At 39.3% G+C, this 22,537-nt stretch overlaps 1 protein-coding gene across 1 annotated transcript in view; it reads left to right on the top strand.

Annotated features, from left to right (window-relative positions):
• Positions 1–656: 656 nt before the first annotated feature.
• Positions 657–22,537, top strand: part of CDH18 (cadherin 18) — a 454,121-nt gene continuing 432,240 nt past the window's right edge. The window contains exon 1 of the mRNA XM_073332279.2: positions 657–746. The gene's annotated coding sequence lies outside the window, so the exon portion shown is untranslated. The remainder of the gene's footprint in view (positions 747–22,537) is intronic.

Below are 22,537 nucleotides of genomic sequence, written 5' to 3' on the forward strand. Positions count from 1 at the left end.
ATTTTTACTGTGCACTGCTTCTGCCCAGCTCAGACCCTTCACACATAACTATAGCTAGAGATAGATGTGTGTTTAAGATGTGCATAAGGGTTTACACTTTCTTTTTAATCATGGGTTATATATAGCAATACAATCAAAACAAAACCAGTTTTTCAGTCTTTCAAGGTAAATAAAATATTTTGATGACACTGGAAAAATTGCATGAATGATATTTTGATAATCACTCACCTTACATACCTTTAAAATATTGTTCCTTGAGTAGAATCTAAATGATGACTTTTTTGTTGTTGTTGCCTTATTTGTTTGAGAGATCATGGTAAATAATGTAGACATATTTTATTTTAGGAATTCATGAAATCAAAGTTATGTACACATCTGTTGAAAATCTGTTAAAGATTGCCTGATAGGAATATTTTTGTATAGTGCCCTATTTATACAATGTCTTGCAGATTGCATTTTAAGAGAATGCCTCCCTGCACTGATGACATTCAGTTTTCTAATTCACTTTTAATAAGGCAATCCTTTTCTGAGATTTATTTCCTTACGATAATGAAGTAGGATTGAGGAATTAACAGCAATGCTATTAACATTTTTTTCCTTTGGTATAGCCTTATGCTTTGTTTGAAAATAAGTTGAGATTTATTTTTCCTAGGCCAGTGCAACAAATGCAAGAGCTGAAGACGAAAAAGCTGAAGACAGCTGAGATACTAATTCTTTGGTGAAATTAAGATACCTGTGTGTTTTAGGTATGTTTGTTTTATAAATCATATAAACTATTTTTCACTCTTTCTGCTTGTGTTTAAAAATAATTGTAACTGTTTTTGAACATTTGTTCTTAATCATATCTTCTAAAGACGTACATGTTGCTTCACTTTAGGGGAAGCCCAGAAGTATTGGTCTTTCTCTTTCGGTCTTTCTCTTTCGGTCTCTTTCTTTCTTCCATTTGATACTTCTAAGCTACTGGAAATTATTTTGTTTAGAAATCAGTTTGTGTTTTATCTACATACAATACAACAGGAATAGCGAGCTGTCTGTGGAGGCTAGTTATATCCAGACAAAGTCTAATAACTAGTGACTTTACCCCATTTATAAACAACTATTCTCCATGTTCCTGGTTGATGTAATAGGAATTCTAAAATAGGATGGTATTTAAATGTTCTGAAAGAAATCATTGACACTTATCAGACTGTGTCACAAGGTTATCTTCAGGATATTAGAGCTGTCTCTACAGTTCATGTTTGTGTTTAGTGATTTTAAGTGAAGCCTCTACCAGTTCAACATGCAAAAATAAAATAGTTTGTAAGTAAATTCCATATAGCTTGATAGGAGTTCAGCAGGTGAACAGAAGGCAATCAGTAGGTATACAGGCCAATGAAGGCTGTACTGAGAAAATCCAGGATCTGCCTTGATGATTAAATTAGTGTGATTAGCCCTGTCACCGCAGGTTACAGAAGTAGTTCTAATTTTAGTGAACTTGTTTCAGCCTATGTAAATTTTACCTACAAAGCTTATAGTGAAGCTACATCCATCCACTTGTTCCTAATGTAAAGGTTCTTATACATATAGTTATCAGCATTCTCACAACCTCCATTTTACAGCAACAAAAGTAGCTTTAGTCCTGCTCTTACTGCTGTCATTGGTTAGGCTCGAGCTGAGGAATTGCATCACAAAGGTCCTAAACAGTTACAAGAGAAACACCCTAAACATGCAGCTGATGGCTAGACAAACAGCTTCCCAAAGACATTGTAATGTAATGTGAGGTTTGGGATCCAGAACAGACTGACTGTTTTCTGTTACTATTTGGAGATATCTGGGACTGGGACCCATCTGTTTTCCCTCCTCCATTGGCAGCCCCAGTTTTACCTTCTCTTGAATAGGTCGAGGAGCCAAACATTTTCAGCTATTATTCAGAAACACCGAGTTTTCCCAAATAGCAATTTTCAGGCTGTGCCAAGTGTTATTTCTTCCATCTACACTTGGCTAGGAAGTTGCTATTGTTTTGTTACTGGTGTAAGCATATGGTAGCTGTACTTCCAGTTTCTTTCCCTGTGCAATTCAAGATGTTAGCTTTGACCTCTGAAAGCGTTTTGATTTCTGTCCTGGCTACCTTAAAAACCATCTCTCTTCTCATGTTCTTTCCCAAAAGTTAAGATCAGCTGGTGTGGGGGTTGGTAGCAGGGTATTTTTGAGAGAGCTTTTCCAACTGCAGGATTCATGGCCTCATACACTGGTCTTTGTAGCCCTGCCCAAGACTTTTGACCCATAGGCCTCACTTGTTGCTAAAGCCTTTGCTTGAGGACATTGGTTGGACAGGTTTTGTGGTCTGTTAGAGGTGAGAATTTTGTTGAGTCCTTTAAACTGGATTCTGTATAGTATTCCCTAGTTGACATTCGCTCAGTTTTGCTAATTGTCTTTTTTTTTTTAATTTCATTAATAAAATAGAATGTTTTGAAGATGCATGTAGCAAGAAACTGAACACATTTTTATACATCTAGACAAAAAAATAAAAATAACATCTTATTTTCTAACATTATCTGGATCTTTGAAGCCTTATTGACCATTCTAGAATTTATAAACACAGATACCGTTCTTTCAATGACCTCTTTCTTCCTTCTTCAAGGAACCAGTATTTGAAAGCATTATTTTTGTGGTATAAGTGACCAGAGAGAAACCAAAGAATGGAAATAGATGTCACACATTCTCACAATTAAAATAGATGTCACACATTCTCAGAATTTTTGATGTTGGTTATCATATCCAAACTTCCTATAGGTTTGTTAACAAAGGAACTGACTTTATTACTGAACTTCTGACAACCAACCAACCATTTGCTGATGACTTACTAGAACAATGCTTCAGAAAGTGTCTGCCCCTGATCCATTGAAACAATCGTCATTAGCTCCTCCTGACTCCCATTGTGCTAAATGCAAGTACACTTATTTGTCTTATAGATTGTATATAGTGTGTGTTCTTATAGTTGAAACTCGTAGTATGAGTATTAAATTTATATTGCTTTTAGGAGCATAATAAAGAATATTGTTCTATTCAACTATTAGAAGATTTTAAAAAAATAACAATCTTTTTGCTTAATGTAATAAAGCAGGGCTACACATAAATTGCTGATTTTATATATTTGCAGCTATTTTGCCCTCTGCTTTTCCATGTTTCTTTTCCAGTTTTTTGTTAGGTTTTTTAAAACCATTACATAACCTGCACTAAATGAACATCACATATAAGGAGATAGAATAAAGCAAGAAGAAGAAAAAATGTTTATACAGGGAAAATATGTATTTGCCTTTTTCGTCTAACTTAATGAGAGAATGCAATGCTACATTTCTGCCTCCTTATGGTGTTTAATACTTATCAATCAGCTGCACGTCAGGTTAATTCAGAAGACTCCAAAATGGTGGTTCCCATTAGTAAGTAGTTGCTGCTGGCTTCTCCTCTGGCCTTGACCAACAATCTTTCCAAAGGTAAGAGCATTCCTTGGAGTCTCTTTTTCTAGTGTAGAACTCAGAATAATAGAGGTGACCAGCTTTGCAAACTGCATCGGGGTCCTTCTTATCTATCTATCCCCTTGCGATTCCATGCTGGGCTTCTCAAAAGGGATTTGATATAATTATCATAGGATACCCTTCCAGGTTAATCCTTCAGAGTGGCTCCACATAATTCCATGGGCCTTTTCTTTCTCACAGTCAGATAACCCATCATAAAATAAGAAAATAAACTCTCCCCTCCCCGAAATCTGGAAATAGTGTGATAGATTTTCAATGATACAAAAACACACCCCATCTAGTGAAACTTGTTAAAGCCATTGAAACAATTCTCGATCCTAATGAACTGAAATCGTTCAAATGTTGATTCCAGAAGACTCTGTACCAACTGATGCTTTCATGTGCATCTGTCACCTGATTTTTTGTAGTTAGTTTTGACTCAATAAGTGGTGTTTTTTTTTACTTTGGTGGGAGATTGGGGGAGTTGTGAAGGTGACTGAGCATCTTGCACTGGCTTGAGGTCTCTCAAATCAGGACAATGGCATTTGATTGACATTGTAAACAGAAAGACAGGATTTACACTATGATGCTTTACCATCATATATTAAGCTGTTTGAAGATATTCAGAGGTTTGGAATATCACAGATAGACACAAGGAATATAGAATAATGGACCATGTGCAAGTGAGTCAATGTTACCATGGTGATAGGTGCCTTAGAAATGTATAGTGAAGTAGGTGCATTATACATGTGATTTATTAAATGGGTATTGCCACCAGATATGTGATATATTGTAGTTTAGCTCACAACTTAACTGTTACACGTTTATCTTGTTATGGAATTCAGCTTGGATGTGGAGATTTCTGGGTTTAAGGCCTCATGTCACAATTTTGTCTATGTGATCCTTTTCGGTGAACTCCTAACCATTGTTTGTCCTCCAGTTCTTCTTAAGCACTAACAGTCATCTAGGGATTTTTTTCTTTGCATCCCTTGTCACTGACTGTGTAGCCTGCTATTCTGCTGACCAGTCTAATGCTCTAGTGCTGAGTCACTATTTTGCAATGCATTTGTAATCCTTTCAGATTCCCCTTTCCCACACCAGTACCCTGCTAAGATGTTTGACAGCCTTTTCTCCCTTCGTGCTCACATGCTGTGCCAGCAACTTCAATTATATCCCCTATATATTGAGACTGCATCCTCGCTATTTGTCTGCATGGTGTCCGCCATACTTCTGGGGGCTTTGCAGATAAATAACTATATAATGTACTACTTGTCATCCCCTTCTCCCTCCCCATTTCTATTAAGTATATTTCTTCATAGTGGAGCTTATACCCATTGTATCTGACTATTTATTCACATTCCATTTGTATATTTTCCCTGTGATATAAAATATAAAGTATATTGCTTTTCTTTGTTATATAAAATATTTGGTTTGTATGAATTTCATACTTTTGAAAAGGCATTATACTGACTGGCTGTCTTAAATACTGCCATCTTCTGGTGTATCTTTTGGACCAAAGGAGCATGGGAAGAGGAAGTGAAAACTTTCCTATGCAGTCCTTCATATTCATAGAATCATAGACTATCAGGGTTGGAAGGGACCTCAGGAGGTCATCTAGTCCAACCCCCTGCTCAAAGCAGGACCAATCCCCAGCTAAATCATCCCTGACCTTAAAAACCTCTAAGGAAGGAGATTCCACCACCTCCCTAGGTAACGCATTCCTGTGCTTCACCACTCTCCGAGTGAAAGTTTTTTCCTAATATCCAACTGAAACCTCCTCCACTGCAACTTGAGACCATTACTCCTTGTTCTGTCATCTGCTACCACTGAGAACAGTCTAGCTGCATCCTCTTTGGAACCCCCTTTCAGGTAGTTGAAAGCAGCTATCAAATCCCCCCTCATTCTTCTCTTTTGCAGACTAAACAATCCCAGTTCCCTCAGCCACTCCTCATAATCATGTGCTCCAGCTCACTAATAATTTTTGTTGCCCTCTGCTGGACTCTTTCCAATTTTTCCACATCTTTCTTGTAGGGTGGGACCCAAAACTGGACACAGTACTCCAGATGAGGCCTCACCAATGCCGAATAGAGGGGAGTGATCACGTCCCTCGATCTGCTGTCCATGCTCCTACTTATGTATCCCAAAATGCTGTTAACCTTCTTGGCAAAAAGGTCACACTGTTGACTCATATCCAGCTTCTCGTCCACTGTAACCCCTAGGTCCTTTTCTACAGAACTGATGCCTAGCCACTCGGTCCCTAGTCTGTAGCAGTGCATGGGATTCTTCCGTCCTAAGTGCAGGACCCTGCACTTATCCTTATTGAACCTCATCAGATTTCTTTTGGCCCAATCCTCCAATTTGTCTAGGTCCCTCTGTATCCTATCCCTACCCTCCCGCGTATCTACCACTCCTCCCAGTTTAGTGTCATCTGCAAACTTGCTGAGGGTGCAATCCACACCATCCTCCAGATCATTAATGAAGTTATTGGACAAAACTAGCCCCAGGACCGACTCCTGGGGCACTCTGCTTTATACCAGCTGCCAACTTCCTCATCTCTGACCTGCAGGGAACAACCCTCCATGTGCAGTCAATCCTTAACATCTCTACTGAAATGGTTTCAGAGTAGCAGCTGTGTTAGTCTGTATCAGCAAAAAGAACAGTTGCCACAAGTACTCCGGTTTTTTCTACTGAAATGGGCAACTAGTGTTCAATTGTGTCACTTTCTGGGATATGGAATCAGTTATTGAGCAATGAAACCGACAGTAATTTCAAATAGAAAGAATGAACAGCCACTAGTCAATACCAAAATGTTAGTCTCTGCTAAGCTGGACTGAATTTGAACTGGTGGTCTAGAAATGGTGTTGGCAGGCGATTTGAAATTACCAGCTTGTTTTGGATATGATCTATATGATTTAGAAAAGAAGAGTAGTTTTACACAATTTGAAATTGATTAATTTGTTTACAAACATATGTGTTTTACTTCTTTCAGAACAACTGCCACAAAAATTAATGTAGTGGGTTAGTTATATGAAGAAAATGATGATCAAATATTCCATATTTATATGACTGTTATAGCTGCATATTGAAATCTCCAAAATGTAAATCTAGAAAAACATCTAATATCTGATCAAAAGATACTTAAAAACAGCATATTCTAAAGGTTGGCTTAGATCAAGAGAGATCTGTAAAAATGCTATCATAGTAAAAACCTGTTTTGCAGTTATTTGTGAGGCCAATTTCCTTTTTGTTTTTAAGTATTTTTGGCACTTTTTGTCAAATTGATCAAAACAATCTTTCACACAACCTCTTTTAGAATAGCAACTAAAATCTTTGATTACGAGTAGGATTGCCTTCGCCTATGAGTTTAACACCCATAAATATGTATGTGCCATTGAAGTAAGAGGACTACATTTATAATGAACTGCATATTAAATGAAATAGCTTGATTTAATAGACAAGAAAAGAAAAAAAATCTAATTATAATTGTATTTGATTAAAATATGCCTTTAAGATTTCTTAAACAATGTTGCAGTGCCGCAATTGCCACAGTACAGAGCAACTGAGATCTCCATCATATGTTGGCTTTGCAGTGGGTTTTACTGCAGAGCAACTTTCTTTAAGCAGCCTTAGTCATGGTGTCATCAGATGCATGTAAAGTATGTATTATGTCTGTTCTAATCAAGGAAGATCAGTCATTTGATATAATGGAACTTGATTATAATTGGCCATCTCTGGATAGCTAGTGATCCCAGTCTTTGTACCTGCACTGGATCAAATTGTATTTGCATGTATATTCTGGATATCACAGAAGATGCAACAGAGTCTCAAACATATGGAGTCCCATTACCAATTTTCTGAGCTATTTTGTCCCCACCAAAAAAAAATCTTGTCACTTGCATATTATCACTTTTAAAACACATAAATTTAAGGCCTAAGAAATCAGCCTTTATATTATACATAGATGCACACTTTTTTCCTTTATTTTATACTCAATATTCTTTCAAAATAACATGTACTCTTATAGCACTTCATTCACACAATGCTTTTTTTCTTCGTCTTAAAAAAATGCCTTTGGAAGTGCATGTGTCATATTTTTCACTCACTTTGTGTTGTGACCATGGGTGCAGAAAGTTTTATAAAACTGGTAATCTTAAGAAAATCTTGCTTTCTTTTGTTATTGTAGATCTCAAATTTTTCTACTCTTGTTATTGTTTGTATAGGATTTTCATGAAGCAGCACAGTATAAGTCATTCCAGCAAAATGTGCTGAGGAAAAAAAGTAAAATGCCAGAAGGAAAAAATAATTAGGATCCTTCTTTGTTATATTGTGATGAGCCTCTCTTTAGGACACAGTGAAATTCAACAAAAACTGTTTTCAAATTAAATTATATGGTGGGCTCATAATAATGTACGGCCACATTATGTTCTTTTACCCTGATATAAATATGGAGTAACTCTATTTCTTACAATGGAGTTACCCTAGATTTACACTGTTTGGCTGAGCAAAGCAAGGCCTTCCTCTCAACTTAATGGCATTTTTGTCTGCCTGTAACACAATAACATTTGAATTCTGCACCTGCTTAATTCCAAATAGTCAGGAAATGTTCTAGACATCAGTGCACAGATCTTTATTGGTTTTGGTGAAACCTGGAAAAAACAGAAGGAGAAATAGGGGATACACAGAACCCCTTACATCTGGCTAGTACATCTATTAGTTTTAACCAGGTTTGTAATTTTCTGTAGATCAAAGAACTGGTTGATGAAAGCCATTGTCATTTTCTAGCATAACAATGACACCCCAGCTCAGCCCATCATTCCAACAGAGTTCAAAATATTGATATCCTGAGTGATTTATCTCCCAATCCGAAAGAAAATAAATAATTCAATGATTTACACAAGGTTACATATTTGCATGTGTCCCTGACATAGAGGAGGATGGGAGGGTGGCACACCAGGAGCTTTTAGAGTGGGGATGGAGGGATGCAAGCAGTCCCTGTGTGTATGATGAGTTCAGCCTAAAGAAGCAATGGAGTTTGTGACCCTCTAGACATGGGTAGGCTAAGATGGGACCAGTCACAAAATAAATGGCGTACACACACAGCTCCTGGCATGTGATGGAGAGGAGAATGGAGGGGAGCACAAAGAACTGTGGCATTGGGGAGGAAAAGGAGAATGGGGAACCCTAGTAGGGAGGTATCATTGGAGGCCCCCAGATTCCCTGGCATGGGGGAAAATGATGGACCATGGTATGGTGGAAAGAAGAAATAGGGGACATGAGTTGGGGGATTGTAGGGATACACACAATTCCTGGTATGGGTGAAGAGGTGGGGTGGAGTTGCTGGGACTCCCTGAAAAATAGATGGGGATGGGAGGCACACAGGGATGGGGTGGGGGCAGAATGGAGAGATACAAGTAGCCCCTGCTGCTTTCAGTGAGCATTGCCTGAAGAAGCAAAGAAGTGAATGACCCACTAGCATAACTTGATCTTTATAAAACAGTTGCTAGGTTACAGGCTTCGTATGTGAAGTGGTGTATCACACTTGTGTGGAAAACTTCATATCCCAAAAATGACCTTTAGCTAGCCTTTATTATATATGGTCTAGATGAGTTGCCATACCATGCAGCTGAATGAGACTGATGGAACACCAAACTGTCAACACACATTTGACTTAAGAGAGCTTATCCATATCTTGAACTTCAGGGCTTTCTGAATTATTTTACCTTACTGGGAAGTTATCAGTCCAAATTAGATTTTAATGTACAAGACAGAACACATATGAAACACAAAAGAACAGGTTTAGAAAGCTGAAAAATTGTGCTTTGTAGACTTCATCCTCAAAACATGACTTGCAGGATCTGGGTTGTTCTTAAAACATAAGAGAAAATGTTTAAAAAAGAGTAACTCTCCCTCTATCAACCATTTTGTTTTAGCTATATTTGGTGGTGGAATGGGGGGTGCTGGGGTTGGCTTGGTGAAAGGAGAGAGACAGGGATGCTGAGATGTTCTGTTTTTTGGATAGAGGACTAAAATACCAATGGGTTGTGGTCATGATGAATTGGGGCGAGAGCAGTGTTAGAGGTCTTTCCCTTCACCCTCTCCCCTGGTTCTTGTCATGAAGACAGAAAGCAGAAGACGAGAAGTCTGAAGTGCAGGCAATGCAATGTTTATTGGGGTTAGTTCCAAGCAAGCATATTCATCACTCTATACACCGGCAGAGTCTGTTTCCCAGGATTCCGTTCTCAGCTCTGACGCCACAGAGCATTTACCCACGTCCCCCTTCCCAGTTCTGACACCGCAGAACCTTGCCTATGTCCCCATTCCTCCTCATTCCCATTTCTCCCTTCTTAGCAGGCCCAAATATACCTGCAATGCACGTCCTCAGTGCCACCCCTTACAAACTTATGGTCATGTTCCTTTTTGGGGGGGTCGTGAATCTCGGGTCTTTGTCTGACCTCTTTCGTATCCCATGGGAGGGGTGAGGAGTGAAGTTGTGCTATGGTCAGGGACAGGCTCTTCTTTGGCCTTTCAGTGTTTTATACCTTCTCCCAATCCCTCTTTGCCCCTCCCAACTGGTTGCTTGACCTGGCCTTGAGATAGGAGTAACACTTTAACTGCTCTTCTCTGTTCCCATTATGCTAACAAACCCATCTGGCCAGGCAGAAGAAACACACACTCTGTTTTTGTTCTTTGTTCACACATATTAGTGTAAGGTGTAAGAATATTGATAGGTCAAACCCAAAATTCTATCTGAGGCTGACTGACAAGCCTATAAACTAACAAGCAAATGATATCTGCAGCTAAGAGTGCTGTGAGGAGCCAGATTAGACTTGGTTGTGACATCTGGTGCTTCTGATGTTGGAGGTAGGGGGAAAGGGACCAGAACGAATTTAAAGCTGTGCAGCAGAACAGATCTGAGGAACAGATGTGATAGATGCTGGGTCGAAAAAGGTGTGTGCACAGATGTTGATTTGGAGTGAGATCCTAGGGGATTTCTGTAACATGGAAGAAGTTGGAAGCTGTTTTAAACTCATTGCTTCTGGTAGCGAAAATGGTGGAGGGGAGATTTGTCATGTTCTTGCCATTTGTAACTTCAGGTGAGAATAATTCTTTGATATTTATCTGCAGTAAATTACACTGTACTGTGGTTGATGAGATAAATGTCTTCATTACAAATGGATGTGTTTGTTCTGAAGTATTGCCTGGTTCTGATGTATCCAAAGATTCTTCTTGAATTGTCTTCGGTGAGGGTGGGTGTTCATGGGAGAACCTTTTGCCAAGGTAAAGGTTACCTTATTTGACATCTCCCTGCATTTCAAGTGCACAATTAGTTAAGGGACAAAATCTGAGCTGATTTACACCCTGCAGCCAGGATGTATGAGGTAAAAGTGACCATAAGAACAGTCATACAGGGGCAGACCAATGGTCCATCTAGCCCAGTATCCTGTCTTCCGACAGTAGTCAATGCCAGGTGCTTCAGAGGGAATGAATAAGTGTTACATCTCCCATCACCCATTCCCAGCTTCTGGCAAACAGAGGCTAGGGACACTTCAGAGCATGGTTTTGCAAGTCAAGGCAGAACAGAGACTTAAAAATACATATATTTATTGTAAAGGCTATTCTATTTTAATAAATGTCTATTTAAATTTGATATGGTGTACATTGAGTATTGTAGATATGGTCTAACATAAACTAAGGGGAGCTGAAACTGCATTCTGATGTCATTTTGCACAGTCTCTCAGTAGACACATCTATTTTGCATTCCTCTGATCATTATAACTAAGTTTTAATGTAGTACATGTACATTATCATGCGCCTGTTCTGTTAATTTTAAACCTGTTTCTGTTGAAGGGTGTTAGTGTCAGGCTTATTGTTGGAGCTATTAAGTATGTCCTACCAAATCCTGCTACTTAGATACTTCTGACAGAATGAAAACCAGATACACAGCTTTGATTTAGAAACACTAAGAATAGGCTTAATCCAAGCCTGAAAGCTATAATCCAAAATGATACAGAAGACATAATGAACAAAATGAACAGCTTACTGGCACCTGATCTGACCGGGGAAGACCCAGGAATAGACACACAGCATATTTCAAAGACTTTAAATTAAAACAAGTGACTGTACCCATCCAATTGTTAGGGCTGTAACCATCAGAATTTTATATCCCAGAGTGCCTTTTTTTCATTGTTCATCTTTGAGGTTTAGCGAACCCTTAATTCTATGTTAATCTAGAGGCTCAATGATTGATCTGCTGAAAGTAACAAATCTCATGAGTTATTTCTGTAGCTTGCTTCAGGTGGAGTGAGAGTGAACAGAAATTACCTATAGCAAAACAATGATTGTTCACAAAATAGTTTCTTGTAATTGTATGTTTTCATGAGCAATATGTTGGCCTACAAGTTGTTGATATTGCGGGGGGGGGGGGGGGGGGGGACAGTGGATAGGAGCAACCCTAGACAGATCATCCTGTAGATCATTACTTAGAATCCTACCTGCTGCCAAGGCTCACATTTTGTTCAGAATGAGCGAGAAGATTGTTGCCTCCCAAAACTTCCAGCCATGCAGCAGTTCGGAGGGGTAACACTAAGACAGGAGCCACATTTAATATACTCCATTGAAATGAATACATGTACTTCAGACCTTTCTCTTCTTTCAGGCTTCCTGTAGATATTCAATAATAAGGTTTCCCCTGTGTAAGGTTACATATCAACTTTGGCCATAAGAGCTAGAAACTTGATTTTTGTTTTTTAATAAAGAGTTCAATGCTGCAGAAACCGATGGGTAAAACCTCTGCTTATCATTTGCAGTTATCAATATTTGTGGATGAGGCTTAAATATATGAGAACATTTTTAATAATGTTGATCAACAATACATGATACTGAAGTAACATGCCAAACCTTTGCTCTGTACTTTATGATGGTTAAGTAAAAAGGCTCTGGGGTGCACGCTTCTCTCTCCCACAGACACTGCTCCCCTCCACCAGCTCCCATTGGGTGAGCTGGTATTCAGGGCGGGCACAGAGCGCAGAGCCTAGTGGGCCCCCCCACCTAGGAGCCAGACCTGCTGGCCGCTTCTGGGGCATAGCACGGTGCCCCAGGACAGGCAGGGACTAGCCTGCCTTGGTTCCACAGCACTGCTGACCGGACGTTTAATGGCTCGGTCAACAGTGCTGACCAGAGCCGTGAGAGTCCCTTTTCGACCGGGTGTTCTGGTTGAAAACTGGACACCTCGTCACCCTAATTGGTACACAGGTGGAATCACTATTAACAAGATTTATGCTGCACTATGGGTGCAGATAATCTCCCATAGTACAAATTGAAATTGTTAAATGCACAATGTTAGGATTATTGTGGCTAGGATGTGCCAAACTCAGTGTGATGCAGAATCATTTAAAATTTGGACATAAAAATAAATAAAAAACAAGTAGGCATCATATACTAATGGAGTAAATTAACTGTGCATATGTGTTTGTGCAAATGAAGAGGTAGCCCTATATTCTAAGTAGTTGATGGTAGTTTATGGTTGCAAAATGAGGTTTGACGGGAACAAACTATCTTACCAGAGCATTTCCCAAATGTACAATAACTGACCACCCCTTTGGGAAAATAAAACAAAAATGCCCTCCAGAGATTCTGCCAAGGCCTACCCATCTTCATTTATACATCTGCATCCACTGGCTAATCATTCACACCCACTTTTTTTTTGGGCGGGGGGGCTCACATTTTGGCATATGCTGTATTTTGGATAGATGAAGTGTTCAGAAAAAAAAAAATCTCATTCCACTGTGAAGCCCTTCATTAATTCAAATGTGTTAGTTACGGTTTCTTCAAGCAAATCAAATTCGGCAGGCTGCAGAAGCATAGTAGTTTGGATCAGGGGGGTCATCAACTCTTTAATTTGCTTTGATCCGTTGCTGGAAGAGCCCACATTTCTTAATTTTGCAGGCACAATGCAAAGTCCATCTTTTCTCACAGGCCTTGTGGTAGGCTGGAGTTCAGAGGAGGAGAGGCTGGAGGTTGAAGGATGATTTCAATGGAGGTCTCATGGTATGTTTAGGTAGATTCATTTCTTTGCCCAGCTATACTGAAAGAAGGACAGGAGACATTCTGACATGGTTTTAATCAGGCTGCAACTTTATTATTAGATTTCTAGGACTACCCAGCAGATAAGTGTACAGTGCAGGTAACCCCACATTTAGTCCATAATTACCTGGGGGGAGGGGGCTTCTGCCAGTTCTCCCTCTTTTTCCATCCAGGTTCCCACAGCCAGTCCATCCCTGGGATCTTAGCATTCTTCCTTCCACCCCGGAGGAGAATTAAGGTGGGCTTTAAAAAATGGAGATGGGCTCCCTGCTGTACCAATCATATAGGAGTCCCCAAATCTCACCCCCCTCCCCGTTCATTCTTTAACAAACACCTCCTTTTAAAGTCTTTTTCCAAGCCATTTTTTTGATCACTATATACTTTTCCTATGGAGTACCTGCACTGGACATCCACCCTACACTTATATATTTAGTGAACAAAGCCCTTTCTGAACCCATTGGGAGGAAGGCGGAAAAAAACCCAACTGCACCCAAGCTAATCTGCTCGTAAAGGAAAAATTCCTTCCCAACCCCCCTAAGAAGGGGGCATCCAGTGTAATGCCCACAGCAGGTTTTGGCCAAACCTGGTATCTGACCACCTAAAGGAGAGAGAAGGTGGGTGCTGCAAAAAATAAAAAAAACACATTTGATTATATGAAAATGACAACAATGCAGAATTATAGGCTGAAAGAATTAAGCAATCAGAACCATCAGAGTTACAGATTCATTTTGTCATGCAGCATTCTGAAGACAAACTTTGATGTACTGGATAGACTATGCCTATTCCTCAGCTTTCAATGGACATATCCAAAGTTTGAAATGATTCGTTCTATACTTTCTGAACCTGCAATTATTTTTCTGAGTTCCATGGTTTAAACAGGTATTTACCAACACCCCGTCATAAACTAGTTTTTCCCATGAAATTGCCAATCCTGCAAGGAGCACCATCCAAACTTGAATGAGCTTCATGAAAATATCCCCCATAATTTATAAATTGTAAAGTCATCCTATATATTGTTGGCAAGCCTTCTGACTGATGTGTAGTGGCGAGGCTTTCATTTTTTTAGTATATTTTGGAACAAGAAAACATTAACTTTCAAGAACCCTAACTCTCAGATGATATACAATATAAAATTACTATAACATGCTCTATCATTTTAACTGCCTTGACTTCCTGATCTGTGTCTGCCAGATGTTCAACTGACTACAGCCTCTCAGAGCAGAGCAAAACATAATTTGGCCAGACTTCTAGAGTCTCCCAAATTGTAACAATGTTCCATTACTTTGTTCCCAGATAGTCTAATGGTGCAGTTCTACAGAAGTAAGGCCATGACTTTAGGGCACTTATTATTCATCTTTGGCACTTATGGTTTCCAAGCAGTGCCAAAGTTATCTTGAAAGCTCATTTACAGACTATTTCATTTAATAATCAGTGCTCTCTATAATTAAATGCAAAGTCATGTAATTTATTAATAGATGAGAGAATTTCATTAAGATTCCTGATTAGGACAAGAGCACTAACAGAACTCTAAAGGTTATACAAATTTAGTGCCTGCTTAAGGTAAATTAAATACAAAACCACATTTAAATAAAGTGGAGAGTCTTGCTTAACTTGTCAAAAGCCAGGAAATTTTAAAATTTAATTTGATATTCTGTCCTTACTGAAACAACTCTGTCCACCCAAATGAATGAAATTAAAATATAGCTGAGTGAATCAATAGTTTCAAATATGTTGTCTTTTATTTGGTTCATAAGGATCATTAACATGGGCCTCTAGGTCTACTTTTCAAATATGACAAGTTGTTTTGGGTATCTCAGCTTTTAGTCCCCAAATTTAAAAATCATAAAGAGGCCTGATTGAGAAGGTGACTGTTTAGCATTTCTGAAAATCAGGACACTTGAAGGTGTCCCGGGTAAAGGAGGTGGTTGGGGTTAGCCTTGGACTCACAAATCAAGACACCCAAAATTGCTAGTCACTTTTAGGAAGTTATAAAACATATAGGGTGAGTTTTGCTATTGACTACAATAGAGACAGGATTTCACCCATATTATTTACCAAGGGAATATAATGTCTCCTTTTACTCTGAATATACTTTGTTTTATGACCCTGATTCAGTAAAGCATTTAATTGTGTGCTAAAATACATTGCTGAATTGGGGGCATATCAAACAAAGTGAGTTGATTCATATTTATTTAACCTGACTTTAAAATATTTTTTATCACACACACATTGTATTTCAAAATGCACAATATGTCCCCAGTTCACCAAGGTGCATAGGCATGTGACTAATTTTAAGCATGTGCTTAAGTAACTTGCTGAATTAGGACCTAAATTATTTGACAACAAGCAATTCATTCCCAAATATATCAGCTGCTTCATTTGAAAACTCTAAATAATATTTTATTTAAACCAGTCAGAACCTGATCCTGTTGATTGGAATCAATGAGCTTTTGCCATTTATTAAATAAATAGCAGGATTGTGCCTTGCCTGACCAATACTATGAGCTAAAAGTAACCCTCCAATATATGTGCTTTCTAAGCATATCTACTGCATTCTTCTGTATTGCAGAAATGAAATATATATATATACCCTCAATTTTAGAGAACATTCTTTGAGCTATTTTAAGCTTTAAGAGTGGAAAACAAAAATATATAATGTTCACAAATGTAACTGCTGCAATACAGATTATATGTATATGTGTGTTTGTGTATAAATTCTGATTATAAGACTTGTATGTAAGATCAGTATTAGTAATATATTTATTGAGCTGAATTGTTACTCTTACATGAGTTAGTCCCACTGAAATAGAATTTGACTTATTATGTATCTCAGTGATCTTACAACACACACACACACACAGATTGCTCAGGGCACATAATGACAATTTGTAAAAAATATGCAGTAGAATAAAAACAATGAGTGAATTCTCTGATGAAGTAATTCCATATACCAGGAGAGAATTTTAGCCAAAACTACTTCTAACTACATATTACTTATACCAAATGTAATTCCAGACAGAGACTTATTTTCTGATGTGTTATAAACTCCTGAGAGTAGGGATTTTTATGGAAGTGTCACTCTGCCCTCACCCCCTTTCTCCCAATGTACTAGTGTAACGTTGTGAGTCAAGCATGCTACTGCAGACTTATAGAAACAATGCCATTTATAATTAAATAGTCTTGTACAATTGCATCAGATTTCACATCTGATTTTTCCATTACATTCTGAGTAACTGTGGGCTTCCTCCCGCTCCATATTCTATTATGCCCTTGCCAGCACACAGTTTCACCGATGTTTGCATTTTGTTCCAGTGCTAAGGGCTGAAAAACAACTAAATGACTCATCATATAATCGTGTTTACTTAGGTTTGTAGAAATTATATGGTATATTCTTTCTTTTGGCAGTCCAGTAACCCATTTTAAAGTTGTTATATTTCATTCTTTCTTTCTTTGTTTATTATTAGGGAAAATAATTTCAAGTTAATAAAACCAGTCTGATCATACTGTGAAAATCATTACACTACTCAAAAATTCATGACACTCTTTAATTTAAGACAAAAAATACCTCTTCTAGGTACTGTCTGCAGGGGCGTGTTCCTTTATGCTACTTCTGCCTACAGTACTTTGTTTTCCAAGAAAAATATTTAGAGATATTACTATGAGGACCAAATCCTGTAAAGACTTACTATTGTCATGCAAGTTCTATTAATTTAGTAAGGGGCTGTAGGATGAGCCCTTAGTCAGAAAAAACTCTATCCTATGAGTTGCTCAGCACTTCTGACTTCAATTGATGTTAACAGAAATGTAGAGTGTTCGGGACCTTACACGATCACAGGTTTAGCTAACATCAGCTTTCATCTGAGTGGTTACATTGAAATTCACTGTGCAAAGCTCTACAGAATATCATTTGGCAGTTGTTGCAGACTTAACACTTTGGAATATGATTACTGGCAGTGGCATTTTAGGTGATTGACGTGTTGATTTGATGTGTTGATTGGAAATGTTCAAGTGGAAAATGTTATAGTTCCTCATTCTGAACTGGGTCTTGTTTTAAGAGTTGTCAAGGCTTTGCACAAGCTGCATGAGATATGCGACTTTATCTTGCATCTTCTTAATTCATAGACATTTCACAACAGCTGTAAAGTTTCCACAAAGCTGACAAATGTCCCAACCTTCACACTTATGTCATAAGAATTTTAGGTCTTGTAGTAGCTTTACTGATTATGAAATAGTTCACCCTCCTTTTACACGAAGAGGAAGCTGAGTAGTGCCCTAAAAAGTTAAATTTTTACGTTATATTGTTTTCTACTCACGTGAGTGCAAAAACTATAAGAAGCTGAGAAGCATTTCAATTACATAATATTTTTTTCAGTAATAACCTTTACACAAAGTATATTCAAGTCAAGCTCGATATAGATGGGGATATGAAAAACTTCTGTGTATTATTGAGAGAATCAGGGACTATATGGGCTTCCTGCCCTTACTGTGAAGCTTGCCACCTCTTGGATGCTTTTATTTATTGACGAAGGAGTTTAAAATTATGGTGCAAAGAACCACTGGAAATGGTAATGTGCTGCCACGATTTTAACAAATGCTCTCTCAAAGATTGTGTCTCTCAGTTTGTGACATGACCCCCCAAATCTAACCATCCCCTCCCCCATTCCCAGTAATTTCCCCTCCTCATGGTTTCATGGAGGCTTCTATCAATGGCCGTATACCTGATGGGTGTCCTACAGTCTTGTCTGGAAATAGTGGTGGGTGGTTGTTTCAAATCACCATGTGTGTGGGCTGGATAGGAATGGATCCCCTTTGGTTCCTGAGATGGATGGGTTTCTCTTCATTTGTGTTAAGGGGTTTGGTGGGAGACTAGGTCTTCCTGCCTTGCTGGTGCAACTGGCAAGAGTGTGCAGGAACTACAATGAGGTGTCCCCCATATATTCCTATATGCACTTGTGTAGGATGCAGGAAGGGAGCAATGGATGCACTGTGCAACAGTCTGAGAGCAGCAGCCAGCTCAGGTCCATAATCAGAGATAGTTGAACATTATATTGGCTTTAGTATTTTGGGCAGACCTGTGAAAAAATGCTTTTCCCTCTCCCCAGAGATGACTGTTTCCTGCCCACCATTATCAGACAAGACTATACACTGTACTGGGCTAAGAATTTCAGGGAGGGTCAGGGAAATGAGACTGTGGAAAACATAATTGGTTCTTTTCATATAAAAAGTGTTGTATGGGCATCATTAGGTCTCTCTGGAGCCGCTACAGAAGTTGAGCTTAGCTCTAGTTCTTTTGAACCCAACTGATCAAGTAATAGGAACAGTTTGTTTTCAAGGCTACTCTGCAAGGAAAGGGGAGAGAAACTTCCAGATTTGTTTCTTTTTCTTTAAATAAAAACTGTGATTAGTCAAAGGTCAGTTAACAAGGGGCTAGCAAAACCCTGTGGTACCTCAGCTTACCAGTGCTTTGAAAAATGGTGAGAATCCCAAACGTGATAATGATAAACAGCTGTGTACTTTGAAAGGAAGTGTCTGGCAGATGCTGCAGGGTTCAGACAGGTTTTCCTTAACATCTTCATTACTGACCTGGAAGAGGGAGCAAACAGTGTGTTAATGAGATTCACAAATAATGCTGAAGTTCTTGGAAAGCAAACATGAGCAAGAACAGTGAAATATTAAAAAGGGTCCAAGAGCGGCTTAGAATTTGGGGATCCATTTTGCTGTCCTTGACCAGGCAAAACTCCTATTTAGTGGAAAGAGAAAAGGAGTACTTGTGGCACCTTAGAGACTAACAAATTTATTTGAGCATAAGCTTCCGTGAGCTACAGCTCACTTCATCGGATGCATTCAGTGGAAAATACAGTGGGGAGACTTATATACACAGAGAACATGAAACAATGGGTGTTACCATACACACTGTAATGAGAGTTATCAGGTAAGGTGAGTGATTACCAGCAGGAGAGCGGGGGTGGGGGTGGGGAGGGAGGGAACCTTTTGTAGTGATAATCAAGATGGGCCATTTCCTGTAGTTGACAAAGTCTGAGGAACTGGGGGGAGGGGGGAAATACTTTTACTTTGTGTAATGACACATCCACTCCCCGTCTTTATTCAAGCCTAAGTTAATTGTAGCCAACTGGCAAATTAATTCCAATTCAGCAGTCTCTCCTTGGAGTCTGTTTTTGAAGTTTTTTTGTTGAAGGATTGCCACTTTTAGGTCTGTAATCGAGTGATCAAAGAGATTGAAGTGTTCTCCAACTGGTTTTTGAATGTTATAATTCTTGACGTCTGATTTGTGTCCATTTATTCTTTTACATAGAGACTGTCCAGTTTGACCAATGTACATGGTGATTAGGCCCTATTCAGGGGACACCTTCATGGGGCCTAATCACATCAGCTGCACGATCAGAGGCTTGTTCACCTGCACATCTACCAGTGTGATATATGCCATCATGGCCAGCAATGCCCCTCTGCCATGTACATAGCTATTGAGTCCATACCTGTTAATGCTGTATAAAATTCTAGACACTTGGATAAAAGAAGAATGTACAGGCTGGAATGAATTGAGTGAAGAGCAACAATAGTGATTGAGGGGCTGGAAGTGTTGACTTATAAAGAAAGGTTAAAAGAACTAAGTGGACGAGATTCAGCCCTCTAGCTCAGGGAGAAGCAAATTGCAGTGACTGACATGAGCCTAGGCCACAGAATCTCAAGATATGTCTATATTAGAAGCATGAGAGTGGCACAACTGCAGCACTATATCTATGCCATGGGTAGCACTGTAGTGAAAAAGATTTTTTTCCCCATCACTGTAGTAAATCCACTTATCTGAGAGGCCATAGCTCAATGGACAAATTCTTCTCTCGACCTACATGTGTCTACAGTGCAGGTTAGGGCAACTAAACTGTTGCACCGGGCATGACATTTTTCACAGCCCTGAGCCATGTACCTCAGGCGACCTAAGTTTTAGGTGTAGAACAGGCCTTAGTGGGGATTCATCCCCAGGGAGAGCAGGACATAGTTCTACCACTGCTGTACATCAGAAGGTCTTCCTGCGTGTGGTAACATAAGTTTCTGCTGTATTCTTCATAGGAACCTTGCTGGTAGAGGCTGCAGGGGAATTTGATGGATCAGCACTTCTGCAGGTTGACCTTGCCTGCTTTGCCTTCCTCCTCTAATCAACCTCACTCATTTTTGGGCTGTGCTAGCTCTGGTAGCTGCGAGTATGTGTGAAGGCACCTCACCCAATGGACTTTCCACTGTCAGGAATCTGGTACTCTAGTTTATGATGATATAAACCAAGGGTAAATTTGGTCCAGTATGAATATCCTGACTAATGGATAACTGACCATGATGTTGTAACTATGCACAACTATTTGGAGGCTCTAAATGCCAAGGACAGAGAGTGTTTACACTGGTGTAACTTACACTTAAGAAAAGAGAGATTCAAGCTGAAGGGGGTGGGGAGCAACTTCCTGACAGTGAGATCTATTGTATTGTCTCTATGGCCACGTGTACACTACCCACAGGATCGGCGGGTAGTGATCGATCTATTGGGGATTGATTTATCTCGTCTAGTGTAGATGCGATAAATCGATCCCCAATCGCTCTGCCGTCGACTCCGGAACTCCACCACTGCAAGAGGCAGAAGCGGAGTCGAAGGGGGAGCAGTGGCCGTCGATCCCACGCCGCGAGGACGCAAAGTAAGTGATTCTAAGTCGATCTAAGATACATCGACTTCAGCTACGCTATTCTCGTAGCTGAAGTTGCGTATCTTAGATCGATCCCCACACTCAGTGTAGACCAGGCCTATGAGAAGTAATGGAAGCCCCAATACTTGGGGCATTTGAAATTAAACTGCAGAAAACACTTGAAAGTGTGCAATAAGGACCTATTCCACTACCATGGGGATTGATATCAATTACCTAATAAGTCTCTTTTATTGCTAATTTCTATTATTTTTATAGTCTGGTGAAAGATATCCTTTTGTAATTTTCCATGTATTTTTTTAACAGAACTTGAGCTTAAGGGCCCACTGAACTCTCATTTGAAAGTCTCCTCCTTCATGAATAAAAAACATGGAAAATGCTTGTAGTGCTCATTATAACTGAAAAATGCAAAATGACAGAAAGTGACAAGGGGTTGTTGGTTGGTTTGGGGTTTTTTTATACGTAGATACATTTTGAGCACTTCCATGAAATGGAAGTTTTGGCATGCCTGGTGATACTTCACAACATCATTTACAGTACCCACTTGACTATCATCTTAATAAAACTGATAGATTATCTTGCTCTTTTTTATTAATAAGGCTATTTAGCGTAAGTAGAAGTATAATTAGACTGTATCAAGCTATTAAAAATTGGTTTGCATTAATCTAGCTCCTTATCTTTTACACCTCTCACACCCCTCTGCTTCCCTTTCTTTTGGAGTATAGGGGTGTTTTGAAGGTGGTCCTTTCCCTTGCCAGTTGACTGCTCTGTTTTGGAGCTGTTGATCACTTTAAGTACTGATAAGGTAGATAAGTCACTAATTCTCTTTGTTAGCTCCCTGGCTAAACCCCCCAGATTTCATTCGGACTTCCACAAAGACTTTGGGGCTGCAACAGCTTTTCTTTCACTACCCAAAGGGCTTTCCCATTTCTAGATTGAAACAAGTCTCCATGGGTGCAGAACTCTGCCCTGGTCCTTTGGGTGCAGAATATCCACCTCAGGGTTGGAGTCCAAAAGACAGGGCCAGCTCTCGGCACCAGCCAAGGAAGCACGTGCTTGGGGTCGCCTATTTGAAGGGGCAGCATTCCGGCTGTTCTTGGGGCAGCACATTTCAAGGAGAAGCCTTTTTTTTTTTTTTTTTTTTGCTTCGGCGGCTTGGTGGTTGGTGCGGGAAAAAAAAGCTAGAGCCGGTCCTGCCAAAAGAGTAATATTACTTAGCAAATCTTCAAAATGCTTTTATTAAGTATTCCCCCCTCC

Source organism: Lepidochelys kempii, chromosome 2 (assembly GCF_965140285.1).
Source record: "Lepidochelys kempii isolate rLepKem1 chromosome 2, rLepKem1.hap1, whole genome shotgun sequence".
NCBI lineage: Eukaryota > Metazoa > Chordata > Testudines > Cheloniidae > Lepidochelys > Lepidochelys kempii.